The sequence below is a fragment of the Phasianus colchicus genome, chromosome 9 (genome assembly GCF_987193195.1).
Source record: "Phasianus colchicus chromosome 9, bPhaCol1.hap1.1, whole genome shotgun sequence".
Lineage (NCBI taxonomy): Eukaryota > Metazoa > Chordata > Aves > Galliformes > Phasianidae > Phasianus > Phasianus colchicus.
The window spans coordinates 7,096,873-7,122,665 of record NC_143444.1 but is presented as its reverse complement, the minus strand read 5'-3'; the positions used below and the strand labels follow the sequence as shown (position 1 = coordinate 7,122,665).

General features: G+C 42.0%; 1 protein-coding gene and 1 long non-coding RNA gene across 20 annotated transcripts in view; one reads left to right on the top strand and one right to left on the bottom strand.

Annotated features, from left to right (window-relative positions):
* RALGPS2 (Ral GEF with PH domain and SH3 binding motif 2) overlaps nucleotides 1-25,793 on the bottom strand; it is a 133,851-nt gene that overhangs the window by 88,446 nt on the left and 19,612 nt on the right. For 3 of the 14 annotated variants that reach the window (XM_031595574.2, XM_031595584.2, XM_031595583.2), the window contains exon 1: nucleotides 22,567-22,771. The exons of 3 other annotated variants lie outside the window; for them this stretch is intronic. The gene's annotated coding sequence lies outside the window, so the exon portion shown is untranslated. 8 more of the 14 variants (XM_090145993.1, XM_031595582.2, XM_031595585.2 and 5 more) reach the window with 8 other exon arrangements.
* Nucleotides 24,225-25,793, top strand: part of LOC116230435 (uncharacterized) — a 64,917-nt gene continuing 63,348 nt past the window's right edge. For all 6 annotated transcript variants that reach the window (XR_016469087.1, XR_016469085.1, XR_016469083.1 and 3 more), the window contains exon 1: nucleotides 24,225-24,312. This is a non-coding gene — a long non-coding RNA (uncharacterized LOC116230435). The remainder of the gene's footprint in view (nucleotides 24,313-25,793) is intronic.

Below are 25,793 nucleotides of genomic sequence, written 5' to 3'. Positions count from 1 at the left end.
AAAGAAAATTCCACACACTGATTTTTGATATATTCCTGCAAGGATGCATTTGTGTTTAGCTTTCATTCCTACAGAGAAATGGAAGCTACAAAAAGAATAAGACTACACAATATGTGAAACAGTAAAAACTGGCTTGGGTTTATATTTCATGAGATACTAGTGCCCCCTAGTGTGAAAAAGACTTATAAATCAGTTTTCATGGGTGAGTGTTCCTAACGAACACGGCTGTACCTGAATGCATTATTTACGGAATCCACTTGAGGTTTGTAGTTTGACTCAGAACTGTTAGGCAGGTTGCAAACAAAAGGCAACGACAGGCAGGTGAATAATATCGAATGACAAAATCACTGCATCAAATATTTAAGACCTTTACAATAATGGAACAAAGAAAATAATCTGTAAAGCTCTGTCTCCAAGTAAGCTAAACAGGTATGCTGTGCTGACAAGGCTGGAAGGCAAGAAACTGCAGTATTTAAATAATAAAATAGCCTCAAAAAAGCAATAACTTTAAAATGTCATCGTAGGACTGCAATACACAAAAGAGGTCAATTGAAACACAGTGTGAATTCCAGCCAAACGCCACAGCCGCCAGGTATTTCTGGGCAGTAACAGCCCTCAGCTGACCTGCATCGTGCTGTGCTTCAGAACAGCCATTCACAAGCTGGGGTTTTGAGGTTTTCTTTAAGAAACATCGATGAGATTATCTTTCACAACACACAAAACACTGCACTCTGCTTTAATGTTACACTCCCAGCCCATAGACTACATTTAAGATTATGTTTCCTCCACTAAAAATAGCAGCTAAATGTATTATGCTAACAGTCCATGCAAGAGGGAAAAAACCACCTCCTGTTTGCCTTGCAACTGGTTTTGTCACTGTCATCCTCCCCTGTCCCAACTGTCTCTCACATTGCCTCACTGGCATATTTCCAAACTCAGCTCCCGACTGCTTCTTTCCTACATACTTTTCACATGCTGTTGTTCCCACTGCATCTTATTCTCTGCTCAAAAACCAGCCGCTAAGAACACACATTTATAATGATTAATTATAAGGAAAATTAAAACCATACCATTTCAACATATTACAAAGCCTACCAAGTAGCACACAAAGCCCATTTTAAACTAAGGACCACACGTTTGACTGCTATCTCATAGATATTCCACTTCTTTTTCTTCACTGAGGGTAAGGAGTAAAAAATGGATTGGGGAAGAGAAGAGCTTCTGGTAAGCAAAGTGAAAATGAAGTTTTGTTTATTTGCTCCATGGAGGGAATTGGAGGGTGCTGTTTGTTTTTGTTATGGCATAGCATAATTGGTACTTTCAAAGAAATTGTGCTTATTAGAGAAGCCTGTGGAGTTGGCAGTGCAACCTAATCTAATCTAACCCCACTATTAGTAATAAGGTTGAAGCCCAGTTTCCTGATGATTAATGCCACATACACACTGAGATAAGCTCTAGCAGCCTTGCCCCCACCACCCCCACATTTCCTAGTGCAGTATCTCAAGCCTTATCCTTGCTTCCTCACCACACCTCCAGCTTCCTACCTGCATCCTAACTTAATTCATCCAGATTTGTTTGCACCCACCCATTCCAAGAGCCAGATGGAAAAGCACTCACTGCTGTGCTGAAGGAACACAGCACAAGCTCATTCACTTAACAGCAGGATAAACAGAATAGGTAAACATGGAAACTAGGCGAGAGACTTTCCACTGTACAGCTAGAGCATAGAGATGGTGCACACTGATCTGAGATCTTCTCTTCTAAGCAGTCAGTGTGCTGGATCTTGTAGGAACTGTGTTTGCTGATCAAGAATGGCTGAAATCCACTGCTAAAATGAGAAGTGCCACCAGACAGGAAGGCAGAGAGAGCAATCACATATGCTCCAGAAAAGTAGATCTCTTTCTCTTTTCCTTTTTCAGTTGCCCCAGCCATCACACGCTAGGCCAGACAGCATGGGCTGCAATCTGCCCTGCAGCCAGAGCAGGAGGCAGGAACTAAAGCATACCTAGTGCACAGACTGAGCTCAGAGCTCCAGAAGCCAGCTGCCCTCCTGCTGTCCTAAGTCACAGCAGCCTCAACGAGTTACAGCCACTGCTGGATTCAGTGCTTTATCTTGCCTTCTGCTAATAAAACAACAGCTCTCGTAAATTGTGCAACGAGGGACTTTCTTTAAGTTCTCATTTAAAAGAAAAAAACAGTAGATTTTGTGAAAATCACTTAGAAAAAGTCTGTATTAAAAAGAAACTGAGCTAGCAAAACAAAACATTCGCCAACTAGGCTGCACTGTCTGTAACAACACCATCCATGCGATCTTAATTTCATGCCCACTGCCACATTCTGATATTATCTTTGAATATATTTACACATACTTCTTCCCACTTCATTAATAAATAGCAAAGGGGCAGAAATAGCACCAATTAACAAGCATTTATCGACTTTAAAGTTCCAGAACTTACAACATTAAAATTGTGCCTATGAAAGATAAATTTAATATGAAATCATACTCCTCTCATAACAAGAACAGCTCATGGCAACAGTTTTGGCTGGTGTCTCATTCAAGGCAAACAAAAAGAAATCCCAAACTTGAAGTAATTAAGCATTTTGCTATCCTACCCTTCTGCTTAACACTACAGTAAGCAGTGAACAGCAATATCACAAAGTGATTCACAGTGTGAAATGACGTACCACACCGCAGTAGTGAATCACACATTAGTTTTCAGCGTGTACTCAGTATATCCAGTTACAAAGAAATGAATTACACTGAGTAATTTGAACTTTCAGCATTTGTTCTTTTCGGTTTAATCACTGCCTCTGTGCTCAGAAATGTATTAAGAGTGGAACTGAAAGATTTATATGCAGTATGAAATACTCAGAGATGCATTTAAGCCAATCTAAAGCCTGGGCTATTTGATATCCCACACGGTATCTTCCCACCTATTCATGCCATGCATACCAGATTTTAAAAAGCAACCCAAAAATACTGAAGATTTGTCATATCCAAAGAAGGGAAATGCCTACACTAAGCAGGGACTGCTATCTTCAGCGAGTCTCAGTTATTCTGTAGACTCACCCAAGGCAGCATTTGAGGATCACTCCATTACAGGAAGGTGCCTAACAAGATGCCTAGTCCCTTCCAGTGCAGAATCCAGAGATACTCTTGTAAAAGCTTTGGTAAAATATTAGCTGGAAAACATACTGTCCAAAGAACACTTTAAAAGAAAAATCTAACATTATGTTAAAAAATTGTCTGCTAAGGTCAGCATCCAGAATAGTACAACAGCTTTGAGGAAGCATATCCACATGGCAATGTAATGAATAACCCAAGAGTCAGGATGACCAACATTTTTAACCATATTATTCATAATAGCAGCACAAAATGTCATTGTGTTGTTCGCAGATTCCCATGAAGGAAAAAAGAAATGCCCCACATGGCTTACGATCAACTATGAATGTGGAGCCATTACCAAGGACTTGAGGACCAAAGCACTGCAGAACCCAACGACCTGTTTAACATGAGATCAGGAACTTAAGTTGATTGCGTGGAAACTCTCAATGGTATTTTTGATACAGTACAGAAAAAAGTTAGTTCTTCCTAAACAAGGAACAGAAAAATACTGGGCTTCGCTGTCTTCACTTCCCTATGTGCACAGTACAGCCCAGCTAGGTTTAATTATTCCATACCATGCCTTCAAGATACTTTGATGAAATCTTGTGGCCACTCTGGATCTGAGCCCTTAGATTCTTAGTTATAATTGTGTTTCTTCCAGTATCACTTGGCACTTCTTAAAGTAACGTTCATTTTTAACACTGAACACAAAACATGCTTTAGTGAAACAAACTTCAGTTCCTTAAGTTCTTCTTTCACACCCACCTCATACGTGCAAAGTCAGATCTTTCTGCCTAGAAGTACTTTGTGGAACTGCTTCTGCATTTAGGATGTCTCACTGCCCTTTTCTCTTGAATGTGTAAACACAAAACAAGTCAATTAATCTCCACTTCCTTCTTACCATGCATAGCTACAAGAGCATCTATCACAACCACTCTCTCTGCACACCAATTTCTACTTTACATGAAAAACACCTAAAAGTGCTTGTTTTTTTGGGTGTTGGGTTCCTTTTGTTCCCTAATTCCCATTAAGCAATTCGAAACCAAAATCTGTCTGCTAAAAGGTCACAAACAGTACGACCTCTGTAAATCCAACAACACTAAAAACATGGAAGAATTAAAATACTGCTATTTTAATGCACTCTCCAGATACTTTTCCCTTGATCTTTATAACATCACACATTTGTGAAATGCCTTTCAGTCTTATTAAGACAAATATGGGCTATAGTTCCCATAAGATCACCATAGAGACATTGTGACTCACCCAGGTAACACGCTGCATCTTGAACAGGAAGCAGCACAAAGAATCCTGCTGACTCAACCCAACTCAGTATGAATGCTGGGGCACCTCCTGCTATCCACACCAAGGTGGCAGGTGGAGGTTCTGGATATCCTGCTACATGGCAGCACTGCCTGCAAGCTGCAGCATGGCCAACTTCACTCTGCCTGCAAGTGGTTCAAGTCAGTCTGTGGGCACGCAGGAGCCAAGGAAGTACAAAGTACACTGGCACACAGGCGTGACGGTCACCACAGGATACCTGAACTGGCACCAGCTGCCAGCAGGGTGAAGGCTGATCACACTGCTTTTCCTTTCAGTTTGGTGCATACGCTCCTCAGCACGCCTAGAAGACCTGTGATGTAAGGATCACGGTTAGTGAAGGAACACTTTATTTAACAGCAAAGAAATATCACTTATTTGCTAGGCTGAATGTTGTCTGCCTTGTAACTGCAAAGAGTCTGGAAGCAGCAAAAGTCTGCACTGTGATAATGAGTCACAGAATCACAGAATGGCTTGGATCGGAAGTCCCTTAAACACGTTTTAATTCTGTTTACAGCAAGCATGATACTAATAAGAGGTAGTAAAACGTATGAAAGCTGGTAAGTAGAAACATTCACAGTAGAGGTGAAATAAAAGCTCAAGCAACTTAATATAACCCCACGCTCCTGCAAAAAACTTACAGTGAAATGCTCAGATCCCAGATCTAAAACTTCATGTATAAGAAGTCTCCAGTCAGACATGAATCTTGGCAAAGCATTTGATAACCTGACACAGCTGGCAAGGACTAAGATAAGAGACCCCAGCAGAAGACAGGCAAGTGGATAACAACATGACAAAATCTGAGATACGGAGCATAATTTTGAAGATAATATTAGACTAGGAAGAGATTACTAATGGTTATTAAATACCCAACACCAGTACAAGTATTAGTAGAATGATATAACATTGGGAAATAGAAGAAAGCAGAATAATATCAGCAGGAATAAAGCCATCTGGAGGACAAGAAAATGAAAAATGAAATTCAATCATTACAGGATAATCCCTGTAAAATTTCTGCTCGGAGTCTCAGCATATCATTTGGAAATGACTAATGCTTGCATTAGTTCAAACACTACTGCCACCATATTTCATGAGACTGACTGCTGTACTCTGTGGGGCTCTGGTCACTTAGCTTCTAGAAGATTTGAACCCAAATACGTGATGCAGGCAAGGGGTTCCACATTGATGGAAGATTCCATTAGAGATGAGGAAATGGAAGCCTCAGCTTGCTTATGCTAATAAAACTGAACCCTGCAAGAAGATACGCTTGCTACGTGTAAATAGCAGGAGGATAAAGCAGAAAAGCATGAATAAAATGTAAATTTATGCTTAAAGTCAGAATAAAACAATCAAGTTCTTGAAAAGTGTCTGGAACACAGCATTAGAAGAGGAAAAAAAACCCAGAGCTGTTTCAGTTGATACCAGACTCCTTGCTGAAAGAAATTGTGCGATACAGCAACTGCAAGAGCAGTACAGCTAAACCAGTAACAGACTCCTTTCTTCAGTGGTTCAGCTGGGCCTGTTGCACCCCTACCCTCCTCAAATAACTCAGCTGCTCCACGGTATGTCACACATGCACTCTTTCCCTAAGCAGCTGTTGCACAACAGTCAGGGTAGTATCAGTTGTTCAAGCTCCATCACAGATGAAATAAAAATCTACAGAACAGCAACAAATAGAAAAAAAATATTTTTATTAGGTTTTACATTTACAATTAAGTCTTTAACGTACAAAAACAATGCTTTATTCAAATATGGTCCTTAACTTAGATCCCCCTCTCTCTCCCTATAAAGGGTTTTAGCCTTTGGACAAACAAACAAGTGAATTTCTCTTTTTTTTAAGCAAACACTCTCTAGAGTGTTTTACCATCATGCATGCACTCACATTCTGGACAATGCAATCATCACTTAGATCTAGGAAAAAAAAAGACAAAGAAGTAACATTAAGGCAGTACACATTAAAGTGCTGTCTCATATCTTACTCAATTTACAACTACCACAATTACTCCTTCATGATGCTCCAGTAGTCAATGCTTTGCTCTTTTACACACAACGAGGAGATTCTTACTGTTCTAACCTCTGTCATTCAAACCTGCCCATACCCAGCAGAGATGACTGACTCACAGCCACGAAGCTATGGCTTATAGCTTCCAGCACATGGAAGATATCACAACACAAGGCAACGCATTCCTGCACTAGCGTTGGTACACAGCTGCCAGCAGCAGGTCCTGGTGCTCCCACAGTGCAGGCATGAACTGAGCAGAAGGAAAGAATCATCACAAGTGACAAGTAGGCCAAAATCCCGAACGTGTGTTTCATGTGCTATTTAAGCTCATCCTCAAGTTCTAAGAGTTTTGCTTTCTTTCGACAAAAATGTAGAGATACAGAATTTTAAGGCAAAACAAATTCACTGCACAAGAACTTAAGAAATTTATGCTCAAAAATTACCAGGTTCCTCAAGTCTGTTTCTTCAGAGACCACCTCATAGCCTCTATCCCATTCTGTAGGTTTTCAGGAAGGACACTGCATAAAGAAGCGTTTTATTCCTTTGGGCTTGGCTATTATTTTATAGCAGCTGTCAGAACAGCCTAACATCTAAAGTTATGATGCACGGTTTGTTTTCCTCACATATTCCAAGAGGGCGAGAATTAGGAAACCAACAAACATAAGCACAGAAAGCACAACGAATGCATTAAGGTCTCACCTTCTTCCATCTCCCCCTCCAGAATGCAAGCCTATTGATAGCCTGTTTCACAAACACTTCTTCAAACATCTGAAGAAGAAATTCAGGCTTGTTCATTCAGGAACCAGAGGAGAATCCCCAAACTAACAAAACAGGAGAAATCATATCCTGAAGACATTTTTTGAAAGATAGGAGCTACTGGCATTTCTTTGCCTGAATAAAAGGTACAAAGAAAATAAATGGGAACAATTTCAACTCGAGTCAGATACTCTCATGAATTACAAGACGAAACCCTTCCACAATCTGCTTTTCCAAGCCTCCCACCACAGGGCCTTATTACAACCTGTTTTTAAACAAGCAGAATAGTAAAAGACTGATGATGTGCTGATTAATTGGTGTTCAGTTTGCAAAATATTTTTGTTATGCATTAGATAAACAGTCATGACATTAGTGAAACCAACAACAGAAGGATACATCCATAGACAACACACTCTGAACAGAAACATCGTACTAAAAAATTTGTAACAACAGTGCATTGAATGCCCTTAGCATTTCAGGAACAATCAGCAGCATCACTATCACTCACTGTGACAGAAGCACAGGTAAGTGATGAAAACTGAGACTAAGGAGCTAGGCATGGAGTAATTATATTATACCACACATCACGTGGGCACGCAAAGAAAACTCACTTTTCCATGCAGCTCTTTGAATAAGCTTCTCTAAAACAGTGTGTGCTGCAGGCAAAACTGGCAACAGCCACATGAATACAACCCAACCATCCCAGGGCCAGGCTTTTAGCAAGGTAGAGATGATAAAACACTCAACTGCTGCTGAGTACAAGTTTACAAGCCTGCAAAATTCAAGTCCTGGGATATACATCTGCCTCACCTACATTACCTCACATTATTTGTACAGTGGGACAAAAAGACAGGCTTCACATTTATGGGAAAGAAGACAAAACTACTGACTGAATATCTTACACTATAACTGATGAGGAAGAAAATACTGCTGAGGAAATATTTCACTGTAATTTATGTCAAGCTGTTAATAGACAAAGAGGATCATACTTGGACAAGAAATCCAACATCTCAGCCTGCTTTAGAATTCAGCTTTCAAAGAGACGAGTGAAGTCCTTACCAGCAACACTTGGGTGACATTTCAACAGTTTTCTCTATAACTTCTTTTTAACATCACGTATCTACCTGGAAATTTGTACAGCTGCTATAGAAATGGTGCTAACAGGAAATAATCTGACAGCTTCTCAATTGTCCCGTTGATATGATGAACATTATTTGGGAATACAACAGACATTTGGGGAAGGAGGCTGAATTTTCTGTGCCAGTGAGCTCTGTCTGTGCCAGAATCCCCTGCATTTGTTTATGGAAGTTTATCAGTTTCTTCCATCTTCTATAAGCAAACAATACACAGATAGTTGCTTATCCATCCAAGCAGACATCTCTTCTGCACTCATCACTCCCCTTGGAAGAACCTCGGTAAGCCAAGCAACTGATAAGCAAGCTCATAAAAACTCAAACACCAACCATTAATATTGAATACTTTTCCTCACCTCAGAGCAGCCAGTAACTACTAGCATCTGCCTGAGAAAAGTAAAACATGATACAGAAGCTGAGCAAATCGAAGTTAATGCACACACACATGCAGGACTTCAATAAACCAAACAGATGCTACTGACTGATACTGGAAACCAAGCATGTGTTCGTTTCTACTGTTGTGATTTAGAGTAAACACTTTCATGAAGGAGGATAACATATTATTATTGTACATCATCAGATCTTGTCATCAAAACAAATTCATACTAGACTGAAGGAAAACCTCATCTCTTTAGATACTCAAGGCAGATAGGAATTTCTTTGGAAACATGAAGTTCTGGTATAACCAGCTCATTTCTTGTGCACTAACAACAGCTGAAGCACCAGAAAAAAAAAACTTAAAAGCAATTTAAGGTAAACAGAAAGTGCAAGTGAGAGCCCTGCTGGAGCTATTTCTGAGCCATCTATCTACATTATTGATGAAAGGATCTGCTCTGAAGAAGAAGTGACATCATAAATATCTACATAGTTTGTAGAACTTGTATAATTGATGTAGAATGCAATGTTTTTCAGAAGGCATCAAAAAAGGCACTGAGATATAAAACAAGCATTAATTTGAAAAGCAAAGCTGGCAAAGTGCAGGAACCAACTAAACAGAAATACCTGTACACCTCTAACAGTAATGAAGGCAAACCTCAAAGTCCTGGCTGCAAAACAGAGGGAAAAATACTGCAGCAGAAAGATAAATAATAGTTATTTACAGCATGTGAGACAATTCAAACCATGTAGGGACCAAGGAAATCATACAATTACCCAAAGCACTTCCCACAGAGGTAGAAGCATGTTATTTTACGAGCCATGCTTGAAAGGAATATAGAAATCATCAGCTGCTAAAGGTGCACACATCCTTTTGCTCTGTATGGGATTGCATGACAATATGATCGAAGTACCAGGGAAACAGAACACAAGTCTGGACTGAGTTTACTGGCATTACAGAAATAAATGCAAACAATGCATACAAGGTTGACTGGCCTGTGTGGTTTGTTGGCACCTGAAGCAAGCAAGATTCCTGCAGTTTAAATATGCCTCTAAGTGCATGGCAAGCAGTGACAGAAGAACAGCATTTGTTGGCCTTTTCAGCGCCTAGGAGTCAACCCCAGATCATTTATCCCACACACAAAGACTGCTCCTGCATGCTTTCAATAGAGCGTATCATGAAGGATTTTTAGGATTATTCCTGCACTGTAAGCTCAGTACAGTAAGCTCACAAGTGACATTCTGTCCAAATGCTACTTGAAGTCTGAAATATTCAAGGGGATGATTGGATAATTACTACCCAGACATATGCTTCAGCTTAAGATAGGCAGCTGTGCCCATTTCTGCCAAATCAATGCACGCATTAAGAACTGATTCAGTTACAGAGATGTGCAAGCTGGAAACCTGGATCCAGAAGGAATGACGAGTCAGACTGTAAATACAATTTTGGGAAAGGTTTGGAGCAGAATGGCATTTTGAATGGCAAAACCCTGTTTTACAGCAAATAAAACTTAACTCTTGAGTTAAACACGCTGTTTATCTAGAAACAAGGTGACATTCATCTCTGTGTTAGACTTTCTAGCTCATAAAAGGTAAATCTTGGCATTGCTATAACGCATGGAAGTTCACTCCATGAGATGGCAGGGAATCACAATTACAAATACAAACAGCATTCTTATATGAGCACTCTGTGATGTTAATTGCATCTTCACAAAGGCCAGTCTGACATCCTCCAAAATAAAAAAAACAACAACAAAACCACACACACAGGAAAGGAACCTACTAGGAGTCATTACTTCAGTTGCCATTAAAAACTGAACATCTTAACACACTAATTAGTAAATGTTTTGCTTTTCTTTCCAGGATCTTCAAAACAGCACAGAGCTAAAATAAAGGAATAGTTTAGATTTTGGGACATAATAATTAGATGAAAGCATAAATCATCAGGTTTTACCACGTAAGCTCTTCCATTCTCTGACAATTTGTGGTAGGAAAGCTTGCAAGAGCTCTTTCCAAAAACATTTCACACAACTCTTCTTCCTTGCCTTCGCTAAGAAGCCCAGCCTAATTAACAGCATTTGTTTTAGTCATAAGCAATGGAAATTAGACACTCTGGAAAAGCAGTGAAAGCTAATTCTTGACTTCACCTAAGTGGAAATACATTTCTTGAGGTCCAGTCATATACTGTATTACAGACTTAAGAATTTAAAAAATATATAAATAAATTTTAAAAATTAACAAAAACTTAACCAGTCAAAGAAATGCACAGCTTGGTCAAGACAAGCATTTTTTCTATCACAAGACTCACCTGGAACAGGAAGTGAAGTTACAAAAAACCCTACACACCTCTGAGAGAAGCTTTCATTGTGTTTTAACACTGTAACACTTCATATCAGTACTATGAAAGATTCAACTACCACTGCTCAGATTTTAGAAAAACAGGAACTGCAAATAGTTCAGTGAGAAAAAAAAAGAAGAAATAAAGATCAGATGCCTTTTTTTTTTTTTTTTTTTTTTTTACAGTTCCAAAACCACTTGATTTAAATTAAGGTGGTTCAGTTCTGTCTAAAGCCAAGGTGATCTGTTTTAGGGACCCTTTCCCTGCCTGCAGCCTTTCATAGAATCACTCAGACTGGAAAGGACCTTAAAGATCATCAAGTCCAACTACAACCTAACTATACTATCCTAATTCTAACAACTCTCTGCTAAATCACGTCCCTGAGCATTTTCCTCTTACAGTAAATTAACAACCTGCTGCTCTTCATACAAGCTAGCAATTTGTTCTTCCATTTGGTGCTATAAGCAAGTTGCCTTTTACCTGATGGCTGAAAAAGCCAATCCCTTGGTAGCAGTATGAACGCATTCTGTTTCTGAACTTCAGATTCAGCTTGCCAGGCTGAGAAGGTTCATTCTCATCACGTTATCAAAACATAAATGAGAGCCAACCACCTCAAAGGGAATATTAATATCTCATGGAACAACAGCTCAGAAGGCAGGTAGCCACAGTAAGGTCCGAGTGGTTTTGGCAGGTACTACATTTTGGACACAGCTTCACCACTTAGAAGTTAAGAGACTGTAATAAGTCACACTAACTTATCTCCCATTGCCTCTGAGACCACGGAGGGAAAACCACCTCAGCACAAAGAGCACAGACGCAGCCACCAGCTTAAACTCAGTATTCACACAGTGGTTTATTTGCAAGACAGCTTTGTGATCTATTTTTTTCACCAATAGCAGAACAGGGTTTTGCAGCAGAGCTGTGCACAGCATCACTAATAACCACTACATCTGACAGAGCTGGCAGGCAGCAGCCAGTGGAGCTGTTTCACCACACAGGCTGGCACATCAGACTGCTTCCTCATCACTGAGGAACAAAGCAAACTCAGCATCTGTTCACTCTTGGGACCCAGCTGCACGCTCAACCCAGCCCCATTCTGAAACGATGAGCAGAATCTGCAAATGGCATCTCCAACTGAGGAAAGACTCCTTCACCTTATATATTTTCTAGTTTTGGGGATCCTTATTAGAAAGTGTTGGCTTTCTATGGAGTAGAAAAGATACCAAGCATAAATTCCCAAACATTACCATTTTGTTCTGGTAAGCAAAGCGCTTCAATCAATATTAGTAGAGTCGTAAATACAGAGAAAGCCACAAAGAAATACTCATCAGCTATTCTAGTGATAAGATCACAGCAGCACACCCCGATGCCCCAGGGAAATAAGATATCCAATTCCATTAATGACGTGGAACGCAAGAGGGAAAGGAGACACCAGAGAAAGTGTGAAACCGGCAACAAAAACTTCAGTTGCTGAAGCCCTTTTGCTTCTGCTCATCTTCCCTCTCTCACTCCTACCAGCAACATTAGAACAACACCTGTGACACTCGGTGCCAGCACAGAAAGCTGACACCTAAAGCCACACAGACTTCACGATGCCCCAAGACAGCAAGAGGAGGTTCTTCTCCTGCTCCCCAAATAGATCTCACTTCTGTAGTCCAACTCCACTACTGCTTGGTTCTGTGTTTGCAGTTCAGATTACCATTTCATGCAAAGAACACGTACAGCCATTGATTTTTTAGGTCATGAAAAATAAGAGCTAGCTTTTTTTCCTACTCTCAAATAAGCACAGCTGAAATACTTAAAGCCTTCAGCTTTTCTGCAGAACATTTTTGTTTAGAAATGAGGGATTTAACGGAAGTTAAATAAGAGTACAATAGGGTAGCAACACATTTTCCATGCTAGTGACCTCAATTGTTTATCAAACAAGCTTTCCTTTTTAGCAGTATCACTTAACACTGGCTAAGTAGATTTTATGTTCACCTAATTTAACATAACTACATCTCACTTATTACATTGCTGTTATATAAAATCTGTATTGAATGACATTTCCATCACAACAGATTTCCCATTTTCCTAAGCTACCCTTTAAACGAGCTTTTTAGCCTCAGCAACACATCCAGACCACGTCCTTACTGTCTAACAACTAAGCTATTAAACTGACATCAATAATTACTCCTCATCAAAACTGTCATCCTCAACTCATGAAGGTATACATCTCTGCTACTGCAAGCCTGAACTCGATTTCCAGTTGGCACACCCAGGCTTTGGGCTTTTAACAAGCACATGCCATAAGCATGCAGCTCTGCTTCCACACCTACAGGCATTTCAGTTTTCTCCCATGAGTTAATCAAACTGCACAGAAAGGAGCACCATTTCACAGCACACAGCCCAGCTTTTCTGGGGTTCCTCTACACGTCCTGGCATAACACCTTAAATACCTTAGAACCTTGTATTGTACATACAGTAAATCATTTGGGAACATACAGTAACAAATACACAAGTAGTCCCCTTCTCCCTCTTCCAGTCACACCGCATTTGTTCACAAAAAGAAATTAAAGCAGTTCAGAGTGTTAAAAAGATGCTTGAAAATTATTGTGGAGCAGCACAAGTGAAGTCCCTGAACACCGGCTCAAACAGATTTAATTGAATACTTCTTTTAATAGAAGCTGGATTGCCTTCCCTGAAGCATGAACTAAGTCCTAATGAAGAAACCTTTCCATCACTAAGACAGCAAAAGACCCAAGCTTGACTTTTCAGAAGCATTAAACACAAGTCGTGGCATGAAATGCGGTCTGAGTTCAGTCACTGCACAGACCCTATCAGCATTAAGAAGTCAGCTGCTAATTAAGTGCGAGGGCAAGCCATTACACGTAGGCACTGAGGAAACACTATCTATAAGTGGGTCCTAAAGCATACTATCTGCTTATGAACAAATGCCATTCTTCAAAGGCAAAGATACGCTGTACCTCAAAAGCAGTTTTTCTACTTCTTTGGTATCACTTTAATATACCTTCAACTTTATAAAACACCACAGACCTGGCATCCACTTCAAGAGAGAACAGTATTGACTAGTTTTTTTGTTTGATCTCCTGACTACAGTTTGGTTAAGATCATTTTCCTCCCCATATTCCTTTAGATGCATTCTGGGTAGACACTTTGAGCTCTTTAATACACATTGCCACTCTACACAATTTCCACAAATAAACTTTCTGCCAGCACAGCAAGACCTACAAATGGCATTACACAGTATAAAAAAATAACCAAAGAATCACAATTTCATACCGTGATTAAATTTGGCACTTTTGTAACGAAGACTTTGTCTAACCTAACACAACACAAGCAGCCTCAAAAACTCTGCTATTAGCATGACAAAGAAAGCTCTACACTGGACTGCCTCAGAAACAAAGTTACTGTGCTCTAGGGATGAGAAAAGCACTTCTAGCACAGCGTTGCACCAGGAGCAGCAACATGTATCATCAAAATGTATCTAGCAGAATTTGCTCAAAATCAATCCAATACAAGCCTAGGCTCGGGGAGTGGGGAGTAGTTGATCAGAAGGAATTATGCATCATTAATAGGGTAAACCAGGAAAGTGGTTAGCCAAGCACTTTTCAAACAGGAAAGAGGAGAAAAAAAATCTGCTATAGAGGGACATTGGCTACTATACAAACAGAATGCAGTTTCATTCTAGAAAATGCACGCCTAACAAGCAATGCATGGCGTATTAGAAAGTAATAATAATAAAGCTTTATACCTAGGATATCTTTATCCTCCTCCTACCTTCAGGCAGACCTGCTAGGCCTGGGTTTTGACCTGTCTAGCAACCAGCTTGAGCATCTGGCTGCTCACTGTCTACCACCTTAATGGTTCCCAAATATAGGATCAGAGTGGATAGCACAGCAGATATCTTACTATACCTTCAGGAACTCTGCTCTCTGATCCCTAGGAGGTACATGAAGGTCACTTCAACCACATGGGATGACTGAACCCAATGGACTCTACTACTCTTAAACCAATAGGCAGTTTGGAAAGGAATCACAGATATTTCCATAAAACTTTCATCAGTAAGCATACCACCGTTACTCAAAGCTACTTGTAAGACAAGCCTGACACCAGATGCCAAAACGAACGTGTCATTGTACAGAAATGTGAGTATTATCCAAAATATTCTAAAAATAAATGAGAGCTTACACAAGGGGAAGCCACAACTACTCGAGTGTGCTTAGCAATAAAGTCCAGGGAAAAAGCAGCTGCTAATCAAAGACAAGGCTGTCAGCAGATTGGCCTGGACTTGCTAGGACAGTAGCACATTGCTGGTGCCCTGTAAGCATACAGAGAAAGCTAATTGCATGACAGAGTAGGACAGGAAATACAAAGACTGACTCATCCACTTAACTATATGCTTTACCAGCACACCGGATTATATTAGAGTTATTAATTACTAACAGCACAAAATTGTGATGTATTAATGGAAAAAAAAAAAAAAAAAAAAAAAAAAAAAAACAACCAAGAAGCAGTCCAAATCATTGTGTTATCTTTTATTGATTTAGCCTGTCAAACTATTAATACACATTTTGAAATCCAAGATGTCCACCTAAAACTTAACACACGAGCTGACTGCAAATGCTTTTGGAAAGCAAAAAAAAACACTTTGAAGCCTTCTGGATCAGGTTTTGTATGATCAAATAGATGTCTCTATGAGCAAGTTTCCAGTAATATCCTCATTTCTACTCCAGCCTACTGAAAAAGACGGGACAATTACAAAACTGACCTTCAATTTGGAGCAATTTTCAAAAGCAACGCAAAGATCCTGTAATGCCTCAAATGTTTCTGAATGAAATGCAATAAATACCAAGTTCACAAAGGACTGATAAGTTTTTACCCAAGCTACTAGACTTGCAAACCCTGCTAGGGATCCAGGATAGAGCATAGCTTGTGCTCTAACATTAGAGATGAATGCTCTACATGCTATAACCAGTGGGACAGATAATCCATTTTGATTTCAGCTGGTTTGTGGGAAGTCTGATCTGGCATTGCCAGCTGTCTCTGCCTCTGATCACTGTTTTCCATTCCTTTCTCTGCCACAACTTCAGCACAAGACTTTGTAGGGCTGTAGAAGAAACAGCTTGGAGGAAACTATCCAACTGAAAAATAAAGCAAGGGAGGAAAAAAAAAAAGAAAAAGCTTAATTTCTTAGCTGGGTAAGTCTCCTGATGCAGTTCACCTCACCAGCATTTCTGTTAAAACAGTGTGATAAGTGAATGGCAAGAAAAAAGCTGCCACTGAAAAATGCATGAGGTCAAAACCTGATTTCAATTACAAACCAACCTCAGCTGGTTACAAGTGTGGAGAACTCTAACTTTGTCAAGCAAGTGACAGAGCTCAGCAGCAACTGTAAGATCAAACTAGCAACTTGTCAATGAAATAAACTCAAAACACAAGGGTTTTTTGTTTTTTTTTTTTTTTTAATTTTATACATTTATGTACAACTGACAAGCCAGAAGTCCACTTGTGATTGTCTCTCTTCACTTGGAACAAATTCAGACATCAGCTTAGCAAGAAAAGCTTTGAAAATGCAGGCTTTTAGCTTTTCATTGCAGGCTTCAGTCTGCCTCTATGTTAATAGGAAAAGTTTATATCACAGCAGAAAATGTGCCTTGCACTAGACCTGCTTATTCACTTCTTGGTCCAACTCCAGTAATTCTGTAATGTTATACTGCTTACTCTGAACCTAAATGAAAATATGATACTATAGTTTAGGCAATTATCCCAAGCCCTGGGCACCTTAATAATGTGATAAAAGCAAACTAATTTACAAATTGCATTAAGATCACTTTCTCAGGATCTCTGCCAGTTTCATCTAGCCACTATTATCTAAGAAATACACCTCCAACTTTTAAAACAAGATCAATACACTTTTCCCCCAGTACGATCAATCTGAGTCAGCCTCAATGAGGACAGCAAACTCCATGCTCTGAAAGCTGTCCCTTAATGAATAATGAGGGAGGCTCAAATCAAACAGCTTTTAATGCCATACTTCTGCAACAACGGTCAGAGTCCTGATTCTTAAGTAGCCAGTCCTGGATGGCTTCAGACTTAATTGATTGCAGACAATCCCACAGCTCCATTAGGAGAAAAAGAAGTAACACATATATATCCCAAAGCAGCTGTGCTCCCGACTCCTGCTGAGATGGCTCCCAAGCAAGATGTTCTGCACTAGATGAAGCAAACATCTAAATTGCTTTAGAACAGAAATTCAACATAAAGGCCAGCATCTCAAACTTCTCTGCAACACACACTGTGCATCTCTTGCCTCTCCCACAGAGGCCTCAGACAGCCTACCAACACATGATACAGTGTAAGCAAAGAGACTGAAGAGCTCCCTGAAAGAACCTAATCAGGCTGGTCCCCTTTCAGCAGAGGATCCCACAGCAAGCTTAACCATCACTCTTTCTCTATGCCATTTCTGTTTATCTCCTTGGTATGCTGTTATTTCTTCCTTAACTGACCCATGCTTTGCCCCCAAGTTACACTTCATTATTTGCCCTAAGAACTGCTATAAAGATCTAAAAAAGCAGTGGCAAGGGTTACAACTCCTAGCCAGTCAGATTAGAGGGTCTCAATCTTTTAGTCAAAGACTTAAAAAACTGATTTTACTGCTTCAATGAGTGCTAGCAACAACTGAAGTCACCAGAGGGCACTAACACTTACCTAATGACAAATGCACTCTTCAATTAGGAAGGTTGATAATTACTTCCACATCATCATGTATATTTTATCTGGATTGAACTTCAGCCAGCCTGTTTTAATCCACGTTCAAATCTCAACTACATGCTGATGAGGCACCGAGCTACGTTAATTGCTGTGGGTCACACTTGCAACATGTGGGGAAATCTTTGAGACTCCTCAGATAGAGCAGAGAAAACAGAGCAGGCACATGCGTCTCCCAGGTGACCCGCAATCTAAAGCTTACAATGCCTATTAAACATATTTGCATGTAGGCATATTAAAAAAAATCTGAAATAAGCATGGAGAATAGATCAAAAGACCCACACCTCAAATAAACAAAACAAACTAGTATTCTTAAGAGTCTACACCAAGATGAATCCTGCTGTAGGGGACCCCAAGCACTATCTGCCTTCAAAGGAAGAAAAAAAGAGAAGGCTTTCAATTTAACCATTGAGCAGCAACAGATGCACTGCTCTCTCAATTCTGGCATCACATCAACTGCCACATATCAAAAGAGTGCGGATTTGTTTTTACAACTGAGAAAGCAAGTTTTTAAATCACAAAGATCTGTCATACGTAGAGCTGACAAGAGCATTTCTTGACATTTGGACAAAGAAACTCTTCAGCTTCCCAGCACTGGAAAGCTACACCCTGAGATCTTCAGTAACAAGAAACTTCAACTTGTGGGTGCACCTGACAGAGGTACAAATAGCCAGAACACAGCCTGATAAGTGCAGCCCTACAGAACTAAGGGCAGAACTTGTGGGATCTGCAAGGTACACTGCTTCTTTATCCCAGCACTACTGCCCTGCAGTTCTAACTACACAGCCGTTCTTGTAGTTGGAACATAAGACAACATGGATGGGGAAGCAAGGGGAAATCCTGTCCTTACAGAAAAGGGTACAGTAAGCATTCATCAGCTCTCTGTGTTACATCTGTGGAAAAAGCTGTGCTGATAATAAATACAGGACAGCAAAGATTCTCACAGCATTCTCAAGACATCTCCATGAGTTGAAGGAAGATAGCATTTGTGCCACGGAACAGCTTACAATCCACCTCAAAGCCTTTAAGAAAGTTAGACAAGACCAGCTATGACTGTATTAGAGCATGCCAAACCTCAGGTTGTACTTCAGGAAAATTGAATTTCAAAGTATTCAGCACCAGCCCAGTGGATTTCCCAGTATTTCATTTTGTTATTGGTTTTTCTAACCAAACTGTCATATAAATGAAAACACCAGTGCTCAGCCAGCAAGCACGATCAGTGACTGCCATTTAGACTACGCTAACTCAAAAGAGTCACAGCAAGAAGCTCTGACGTTCTGAACATACCACATTAACAAACACATCCTCCCCTTCTGGAATTTTGGCCACTTTCACATTTCCCCCCCTATCTTCTCTGCTTTCCATAGCTCCTCTGGCTGCACAAAGCTGCTGCCATCAGCTTGCAGTGCCTGGGCCGCCACTGGAGCAGCAGGAGCTGCAGTACCTCTGGCTGCTGTCTCGCTCCATCTCTGGTTGCAGATGTCCTCTTTCTGCTTGGCAGAATACAGGATGATACCAGCTTGACCACAGGCACGGTTCTAACGCCAGTTTCCTTGGAATCCTACACGATCTTTAAGGATCTTTGCAAGAGGAAAAAATTGCAGTCACACATCTGCATGTACCAGCTAACTAAGCATGCAGAGCTTTTTTTAAAACACCCAACTGTAACACTACAATTCTCTTGCTTCAGCAGTCTTCTAAGGTGATTAGTTCATAAACAGACAAACGTGAATCCCGCAGAGCCCCATTTCTGCAATAAATACTAGCCATGAATGCATATTAAGAAATTATTTCTACTGCAGCAGCTTCAAGTATCTAAATGTAAAGGTATTAACGCAAGTGTTTTCTTGTTGGTTTTAAAATGCATTTGTAAGTATCTCTTCTAACATTACCCCTCCCAAGGGCTGTAAAACAATATCCAAAGCAGGAATATACTATGCCTTTGATGTCTTACAGTTAGGCAAAACACAACTGCGCTCCCCACCCTTAAAGCAGGTTTTCAACTCAGCTTTATTTATTGAATGAAAGGAGGAGCCCAAATGACTCAGCTCCAGGGAAACAGAAAGGAAAAGAAATCTCCAATTTCAATGGAGAGAAAATAAGGAAGAAAATAAGACAGAGGTGTGTCCTTATCAATTCTTTTAATATTCGAATTTATGTGAACCAGAGCATTAGCACACCAAGATCAGAAGCTTTCTGGAGCCTCAGAGTTGTCCATCTTTCTTTAGTAATTTTTTAACATCTAAGTTCACACATGTAGCCAAAGCTAGGGAATTAGCTGTACATCTTCATGTTGTTTACTGGTGCTGAGCAGTACCGTGATCAGTAACATACCCACATTGAGGGATTCTGGACTATACAGTCACCAGCAAGATAAGTGTAGAAAAACAAAATCACTCTCCAAACCTTTTGCACAAAAGCAGGACTATCAGCAGGAAAACAACACCACATACAGTAAACAATGAGCTCATCAAGAGCCCCCTCACCCCATGAACTGAGGAATCCAGCTCCTCCTCAAAATGCAGGCAAAATACAAGTTAGAGTATTTCACAAGACGGGCAACAGACTCCAAGTGACTGCTGCACATCTTATCTTCCACATGTATTTACGAGTGACTGCCCTTCCCCTCACTCAGACATGCACCTGAGCGTTTCTGTGTAGAATAAAGCTCCAGCTCCGGTGGTAGGAGCATTAGAGAATTAGAGCTCGGATCAGCAGGAGCATTTTTTTAACCCACGCTCTAAACGCAGATGTCACCAGAGGGCACTCTTTCAATTCAAGTGACCTAGCTTAGCAAACTTCTGAGCGCGACTACAGACAACCCACATCCAGGGATATACAGAGAAAATGATCGTTTTCTGGGGGGGCAAATCTCTTGCAGAAGCAAAAGCAAATACAAACGAAACATACATATTTATCCCAGAAAGAAAGTATTTCAGAGTAGCCAGAATGCTAGGATTACAAGCCATTATCAACCCCTGAACACCAGCTGGTATCGATTCATTCAAACAGCTTTGGCACCTGTGTGGAACGTGTCAGTTTACAGAAGCAGGACCCAAGCCAGGGGAGATTATGCAGAGATGCCTACGGATGTCCTGAGAGTATCTTATCACAGCTTCTGAACCTTACAATAACACATGAAAAAAATCAAACACATGTACATCATCAAGAGAAAGCTTTGGGGAACAGCTTATTTCTTTACTGTTTGCTCTTCTGTATTAGATGCTGCTTTAGGTGCTAAGAATTAGACCATTTGCAATAAGACAACAGAAAGGTATCAGCAAAATCAGTAGTAAGGTCCATGCATTATTTCTAAGGGTCTCCTGGGATGTAAAAAAGATTTAAGAAACCAACCTGTTGAGTTGCAATTCATTAAGAAATGTACACAACCACAGGAAAACACAACAGGTCTATGAACGAGCAAGGGTTGCAAACCTCTTCTGATGTGAAAAGTAGCCTTCATTTTGTTTAGAAATGAAACACCACCACAACATCACTAAAACCAAACTAGATTCAGAGGCAGACAACGATTAAGAAAAACACTGTGGTGCAGCCCATGGCAATTGACAGCCTTGAAAAATGACCAAAAACCATAGGCCTACAGTACATGCACTGCCTGCTTATGCATCTATCCCATTTGGAGAAGTCTTTGTGTTCTTTATCATAGAATGGGCTGGGTTGAAAAGGACCACAATGATCATCCTGTTTCAACCCCCTGCTGTGTGCAGGGTCGCCAACCACCAGACCAGGCTGCTCAGAGCCACATCCAGCCTGGCCTTGAATGCCTGCAGGGGCATCTACAACCTCCTTGGGCAACCTGTTCCAGTGTGTCACCATCCCTTGATGAAAAACGTGTAGCCCCTTAGTTTAGCATAGGAATAGAAGCGGCGATAGAAAAATCCACCAGAGGTCTGCATAAAGGCACCTTTTGTCAGCACGGGGATCTGCGAAAGAAACACATCCACCCCATTTTGCCAGGCAGGATCCACCGTTACACACACGGGTAGCAGTTAAACCAACACCTATCGCCGGCACTCATCTCGCTTTGATCCCCGTATGCCATTGATCTTCCAGCACCAGCCGCCAGGAACACGACACGCCGAACGTTCCAGCTGTCAAACAAGCAGCACCTATTTGCCTGCTCTCCCAAGCAGCCGCCTATCCGCGCTCCCGGCGCTCCGAACTTCCCCCGCCTGCTGGAAAACCATCGCGCGTGTCGCCCGGCACCCCGCACGGCCCCCACACCCCACACGTCACGCTCACTCGGCCGTCCCCGATATCGGCATCCCGGCACACCACCGCACGCCTCGCGGCGATAAGCCCCGGCAGCCCGCTCCCCGCACGGGGGCAGGCCACGACCCGCTGCTCGGGGTCCCGGATGGAGGAAAATAAGAATTAAAAATAAAAAAGACGAGAGAGAGGAGACGCTCCGGCCCGGCGCTCAGCCCCGCATCCCTCCATCTTGCGGCCCCGCACACGCGCGCGCTCCCGCACCCACCCCTGGCGCGCTGACAGGGGAGGGGGCGCCGCGGGGCCCGGCCCAGCGCCGCGGATGGCGCCCGCCGCCGCGAAGGGGAGGCGGCCGCAGGTGGGTGCCGGCCGCACGGAGCCGGCCCGCGGCGGGGCCGAGACCCTCCCCGGATCTGGGAGGGGACCCGGCGCTCCAATCCCCGGCCGGCGGTACTGCGGGGCCCGGCGTGCTGGCCGGCCGAAGCCTCCTTTTTCTCCTCCTCCGGACAATAAACCCGCCGCGCCGCGCCTGCCTCACCTGCGAGACGGCGACGAGCGAGGAGCGGGGGCGGGAAAGGCGCTCCGGCTGCCGGCCTGCGCTCGCCGTGCTCAGCGCCGCTCACCCCCAGCTCGCTGAGGGGCGGCCGGCGGCCCCTCCACACGCGCGAGCTCCCCCCCTACACACACACACCACACACATACACACACACACACTCTCTCTCTCACACACACACGCGCGCGCGGGGGCGGGGGGAGCCCCGCCGGCGCCGCCCGCGCATGCGCGATGAGCGCTCCCGGCCCGCCTCCTTCCGTGCGCACGCGCCAGCACAACGGCGGGGCGCGCGCCCCCTCCTCACTCAGCGCCGCTTACCGGGCCGGGCGGGAACGCGGCGTCCCGCTGAGGGCAGCACGGCCGCCCGCCGCTTCAGCCCCTTCACGGGGGCTGTGGGCAGCCCCGGCGGCTTCGTCCGTTCCGGTGCTAACCGCTGTCCCGAGCTCCTCGCAAATCCCCACGAGGGAAAGAGCCCGAAGCGCTTCTTGTGGAGGCTGTTCTGCCGGTTAGAGGTGGACTCGCAAAGAAAAAAAAAAAAAAAGCAGTGGTTTTAACACAGAAGTTGACACAATTTAAAAGCAATGCAATACACGGCCTTCCTATCATCTTTTGCTGCACCCGTCGCCGTTAAGAAATGATGAGCGTTGAGAGGAAAAACGGGGCCTTGGCTCTCTTTGCATCACCTCAAGAGTGAAAGCCTTCAGAAAACCACCGGGTTTTGCAAGAGCTGCCATGAAGTGCAAGCACTGCCGCCATGGAGACCGGGCCTGGCATCGCCCGCTTTCCCACTTACACCCCTGCCAGCAAGGCTCCAGCCCCAGCCAGTTACTGCAGTAATTAACAGCCGGCACTCACACGTAGTCAGAGCGCTGTACAAACAACACCTAACCTCATTACATCGTGAATGGCCCCGTTGTCATCCCGCCGTGGAATTGAGACCGTTACTGCTTCCTCCACATCCCTGCTGGCACAGTGGGCGATCCGGAGTTGCAGATAGCACCTGATAGAGTGCACATGGACCAGGGTCCTGAGCGTATCTGAGCAGTCCAGATGAAATGAAGGCTGCCTGCAAGGAGAACACACTCTCCTCCTGTGTACTTGTCTTGAAACAGGATAAATGAAAGGAAAACAAAGCGCCGAACACCATCCTTCCACAGTTTGGTCTACCAGTGAATGGAAAGAATGCGAATGGAAAGAATGCTTCACCAGCTTTGGAACCTCTATTATGTTTAACACTGAAATAAAGGAAGATTCGAGAAAGATAAGAATGTATTTTTAAAAAAGGAAAGCGTAGACGCTTCAGAAAGGGGAAGCAAAGGTAAATTTGCAGTAAGCAATTCTCCTTCTCTAAAGCAGGAGGTAGACCAATGTCTGATAGAATAAGCTTCTCAGTACTCGGTACCTAAGTGGTGGATACAGGGGGCTGGCAACACAAATTTTGAAAGACTGTTCAGATCTTTCATCAAATCTTTCCAAAAAAGCTTCACAGTGGGTTGTGAGGAAAGAAAAACAACAAAGCATGGACCAAAAACTAAAAGAGATGAAACAGGAGAACAAACGGGCATTTAAAATGAGAGTGAAAAGCCAAAACAGTGGAGTGTATGTAAGATTTTGTGAACATGTGTTGTAAACGCCCTTGCAAAGGGCTGTACAAAAGAAAAAAAACACTTGTAGAAGGCACGAGAGCATGGGACAGATGCAGAAGATACTCAGGGTGAACCAACTGTGCAGGTAGGCAATACAGTAAGAAATTCAGTACTGATAAATGATCATCAGTACAACAGAATAGATGCTGGGGGAAATAAATCTGATCATACGTCTAAATTAAAGGGGATAGGTTGAGAAATGAAGGCATCTGAAACAGAAATTAAGTAGAAATTTCTCCTCAGTATATGTATGCAGTCATACAAACAACATGCCAAGAGATGGAAATGTTGGATGCCATGTCATCATTTTGTGCCAAAAAGATTTTTAAACAAGGAGTAGTAAAGAGAAGTGATAAGAGGAAAACGTAGGTTCTAATTGAAGATATATTTGTCTGTAGAACCAAAATGGCCAATTCTACCAAAGTGCTGAAATACCAGTTTTACACTGAAGCCCCATCCTTAGTTAGGTGCTTTTCCTCTGAGATTCCTCAATCTTTTCCAAGATACCATCTTCCAGTATCCAGGCACCCATTCTATACACACAACTGATGCTCCTTATTATTTTATAGGGACAGTTCTTCCACATTATATTTAGTATTGCATTTAAAATGTGTTATTAGTTGAACACTGCAGCTGTGCTGTTAAACATTCAAATCACAGGAAGCATCGTAAAGAGGAGATGACTAGATGAAAGCGTGTGGCAAAATAGCTGATTAGAATGAAGAAAGCTGCTGTCAAAAGTACAAGGAAACCGCTGCCACTTGTGAGTGGCAGACTGTTAGGGAATGTGTGCAGATGGTCAGTCCTGAACAAGCTTCTTTCATTCCAAATGAACGTGGCTGAAAATTTTACAGCCCGCAGGACATCACATTTGTCACTGCTGCTTTCATGTGAGAGAACAAAATTAGAAATGATGGTTGCCTGTCCATCCTTTCTGCATTTACATACTCTCTTGAATCGTTATTTAGTATAGATTTTAAAAGTTGTTTTTAAGATGCTTTTATCCCAAATTTTATTAGTAATGATTATTTATATCATCTACTGCCAAAAAAAGAGAGTTGCACTTCTCTGCATGAGTGTAACAAACTCCACTGTAACTAGAAACCCCTCAAGCCAAGTAGGATATAAACATCTCCTTTCTGAAGGAGCAGCTTACATCTTCAACATTATCTACCCACTGACATGTTGGAAATTTATCAGCATATTTCTGATTTCACAGATGAAAAACACTTTTCCATTAGGCAATATAAAATGCCTGTGCTTCTATACATAAAATTTAATATGTTTGGAGGAGCAGCTGTAATAAAGCACTGAGACTGCAAGCCAGAGCGCTTGCTATAGCAAAACTTAAGTCTATAAAAATGTCAGTGGATTAAAGTCACTGCTTACTATATGTTCATTAACAGAAAATAGCACAAGCATCTTATATGAAAAATTCATAATGTCAGTTACTTTAATACAATTAGTTTTGCTTGCATAGGTTGCAATACAAACTATTCTAAAAATCATAAGGAAAAAGAGAAATAGCATTTGTTTCTAACTAGTCATGTCATGATCCCAACAAAG